The 4,083-nt window shown below is 48.1% G+C and overlaps 1 long non-coding RNA gene across 1 annotated transcript; it reads left to right on the top strand.

The window, feature by feature from the left end:
* The first annotated feature begins 36 nt into the window (after positions 1–36).
* On the top strand, positions 37–3,803 carry LOC134478407 (uncharacterized). The gene is made up of 2 exons (XR_010051030.1): positions 37–2,299; positions 2,879–3,803. It is a non-coding gene; the product is annotated as an uncharacterized LOC134478407 (long non-coding RNA).
* Positions 3,804–4,083: the final 280 nt, after the last annotated feature.

Genomic DNA, 4,083 nt, shown 5'->3' with positions numbered 1-4,083 from the left:
CCCGAGGGCCGACGGGAGAGAGGGCGGGGCGGGAGGAGGTGCTTAAAGGGCCCGCGCTACTGGTGGTCTCCAGCCTGCGAGCTCCTTCTACGGTGCCAGAAAAGAATTGGAGTTACAAGCGCTTCTAGGCACCGCCTGGGCAGGTTGGGCGTGAGCTCCGTCTCACCCCGAGCTGGGCACCTTGGCGTCCCTGCCCTAAAGGGCCCGCGGTGCTGCCCTCGGTGCTCGGCTCAGTGTTGGGCTCGCACGGACCCAGGTCCCGCCGCCAGACAGCTTGCCAGGCCTCAGGATCTGTGTTTCCTGATCACCCTCCCCCGGGGCGCCTAGGAAGAAGGCGGGGAGCAGGGCCTCTGCCTCTGCTACCGCTCTGAATCCTGGTGGTGGGAATGCTTATTTGCTGTACTGGAGATAGAACCAAGTTCTTTGCACCGATCAGTACCTGCAGCCCTCTTTCTTAATTTTTTATTTCGAGACAAGGTCTCACCAAGTGTGAGTTGCCCAGACTGATCTCAAACTTAAGATCTTCCTGCTCCAGCCTCCCAGAGCGCTTTCGGTTTATTTTGCTGTTTTTAATTTAAAACATTTATGTGTAATTACTTCATGCTTTAGGTCAGGTTTAAATGGTAGGAAATTTGAAATGTACAGTACTAGTTTAGTTTTAAATCTCCTAAATGCACTTCTTCATTCTCTTTTCCTTCTTTTCCCTTTCCTTCTTTCCCTTTCTCCCTTCTTTTTTCTTCCGCTTTGAAAACATAGGGTTTGAGCGTTTATTATGTGCCCAGCATTAGGCTACAGTGCTAGGCCCTAGAGAATGAAATGAGGATTCAAGAATTAAGCGGTTAGGGCCTGGGCTTTAGCTCAGAGGCATAAATGCCTGCCCAGCAAGCAGGCAAGGTTTGTGAGTTTGATCCCCGGTACCAAAAAAAAAAAAAAAAAAACGCTTCGGTGGAGTAAGAAAAAAAACAGTACTATTTGATATGTGTTACAACAGAAATACCTACTAGTTAAGATAGTTTGACAAAAAAAAAAAAAGATAGTTTGACATGTTTTGTTTTGAAATAAGTGCTTGCTGTGTTTCCCAGCCTGGCCTCAAACTCCTGGGCTCAAATTTTTCTCCTGCCTCAGCCTCTCCAGCCGTTGGGACTATTGGAATATTAGCAAAACCTTTGGCTTGTTAAGAACTTGTTCTAATACAGAGCTCGACCTCCCGCTAGGGCATGGGCTTTGACACAAATACTCCCCAAACAGTACTTGGGACCATGTGCCTGGTGTACAGCCAGCGCGGCCCCATGGCCTCATCCCAAAATGAGATTTAGGAAAGGTTATCAATGGAGGAGTCAGTCAAATTCAAGTCAAAGATCCAAGTATCTGTTACACTTTCTATCTTGTGGTAACTGACAGCAACTTTGCAGTTTTTTCTATTTTGACTTTCAGAATGTTCCAATTTGATTTTTTTTAATTTTGAGGGGGTTTGGGGTTTTTTGTGGTTTTTTTTTGGGGGGGGGTGCTGGTACCAGGAATTGAACTCATGACCTTGCACTTGCCAATCCAATGTGATTTTTAAAATATAACTCATTTTGCACTTCTGGTTTCCTGAAACTAGGACCGAATCATGTTTCCCCACTGACCACAAGGGTATTGCTGATCTTCGTATTTGTGTCCATATGCATGAGGATTTTGAACAATCTACTTTGAAAATGCTTATGCTGTGCTGATTAATCCCATTATAAAATCTATTTTTATAATTTAATGATTACCACTGCTCTCTCCCTATGATTAAAAAGAATGAAAAGTGAAAGTAAAAGAGAAATAACGTTGGCTCTTGTACTCCCGCTGTGCTGAACAGTGCACTGTCCGGACCCTGACCTTTCCCTGCTGAGCCTGTGCTTGCACGCCGGGTGTCCTGCGCCCGCTGCCCACAGCGATTCCTGCTTTATGCTTTGTGAGCGCCTGCCTCCCAGCGTGTCCAACGCCCAATTCCTCACATAGAAATGTTTATAGGGATTCTGTGGCGTTCTTAGGAAGGCACAGCTCATGAACAGCACTGTCCAGCATGGTGAAGGAGCAAAAACACAGGAAAGGCTGACCTGAGCATGAGCAAAAGACCTCAGAGTGTGAGGGCCCTGCCTTGGCCTTGGTGCCTTTCATCCCTCAGGTTTTGTAGACACCTGATTGCCCTAATAAGGTGGCTCTACTTAGTGACACCTTCCACAGAGACCAGCCTGACTCCAGTGTCTGAAACGTGATGATATGAAACACGGATACTTTACCTGGTGTGGAGATCAACCTGGGCACCAGAGTGAGTTCAAGACTCTGTCTCATATAAAACATTTACCCTGAAGCCTTTTGGGTTGGACTAGATGGGATTCCCCACCCCATGACAAATCCGTGATTGCAGAGTTCTGCTAGGTCTTGGCTCCACCCTTCTGCAGGACTTCTGGACCTGGGCTGTGACCACCTGTCCTGTGGTGCTGCAGTACACCACTCACCACCTGCCAGGCCTCCTCCGGGTGCCCAGCTATAGTGTGACAGAGTCCCGCCCCTCGCAAACAGCAAAGTCAAAACAAATCGGCCTTCTCAATTTAGCCACCAGGGTTTTTCCCTTCAGGCTCAAACCCACAGTCACTTTTATCCTTCAGTTTTCAATTTGTTCTTTCTTGGCACCTTGATTTCATCAGTAAGCAGCTGAGGTGTTAACATTTGTGCTGCGTGCCCGTGTTCCACGAGGTTCCCAGCGTCCCGGACCTGCCGTGTGCTGCCCTGCAGTGACCGCTCCATGCCCTCTCCCTCCTTGCATCCACTCCATGTTTGTAAGCAGTTTCCAGATGAGCACTGACTTCACATTTGTTTATTGATTTGTTTGGTTTCTTTGAGATAGGATCGCACTCTGCCGACTGGGTCAGGCTGCCAACCGAGGATCCTCCTCCCTCATCCCCGAATTCTGTGTTTGCTGCAATGCAGGCTTCAAAGCACAAGTTCTTGAAGATTAAGTTTATCTTCTGCATGTTATGGAAAAGACAGTCGTGAAGATTCCCAGGAGACATCTGGAACAGAAATAAGTTCCTTTGAACATGTATCAAAACATTGAAAAATTTTTGAATTTTAAAAATGTTATTAGTACTTGTTTGCAGCACATAATTACATTCCTCATGGGTAGAACTATTTTTAGCTCCAAGTACAGGCTAGGGAAACCTCCCATTAAATTGGAGAGATGGTGGAGAGATCAGTTAGAGCCCGCTCCTCCGGGGAAGTAGCCTCGGGCCAGGCCAAGGGGCGGATCCGTGCATTCCAGGCAGGGAGGGACTGCTGATAACTATGGAATGGCCATTCCAGGGACACAGTGCTGGACTCTGGCCTCTGGAGGAGGACAAGGAGGATGTGTGAATGTGAACCTAGGAAGGAATTTTAACCCTGCTCCAGGCTCAGTTCAGAGGCTCTGGCTGAAAGGGAGGAATGCAAGAAGCGTGATCCCAGCACCAGGGAGGCTGAGACAGGAGAACTCCAGAAGTTCGATGCCAGCCCAGCTAATAGTGAGACCTGTCTGAAAAAACAGAAACAAAATCAATATTCAAGTGAAAGCTCCCCAGTGGTGTGGGTGGTGCCTTGTGGCCCTTAGGCTTCAACTTCTGTACAGCTGTCCCTAATTTGGGAAGTATCCCCTTCCCCATTTCACCTGAGTGATCGTAAAATACCCAGTCCAGGCCCAGTGAAGGCCAAATCAACACTTCCAGCCAACAGGACAGGATCTCATTTTGATGTCTGAGTAATATTCCCCCAAGCATTAAATGTTTATATATATCACAGGGGTTTTTTTGTCTTTGTTTCCTTCTTGTGGTCCTGGGGATAGAATCTGGGCATGGTTCTACCCCTGCGCTATATCCCAAGGCCTCTTGTTTTTATTTTGAGGCAAGGCTTCCCAGAGTAAGCCAGGCTGGCCTCCATCTGGCCACCCTCCTGCCTCAGCTTCCCAAGAAGCTGGTACTGCAGGCCTGTGCTGCTGCTCGGCCACACACTGCCCACGATTTCCTTGTCCTGTGTCTGGTGGACAGGACAGGCTCTGCCATGCATCCTGGATAGCGTGAA

Source organism: Cavia porcellus, unplaced genomic scaffold, assembly GCF_034190915.1.
Source record: "Cavia porcellus strain 051 isolate PalLab524CR breed Dunkin Hartley unplaced genomic scaffold, mCavPor4.1 scaffold_1, whole genome shotgun sequence".
Classification (NCBI taxonomy): Eukaryota; Metazoa; Chordata; class Mammalia; order Rodentia; family Caviidae; genus Cavia; species Cavia porcellus.
Note: the sequence above shows the minus strand (reverse complement) of the source record. Positions and strands in the feature narration are given on the sequence as shown.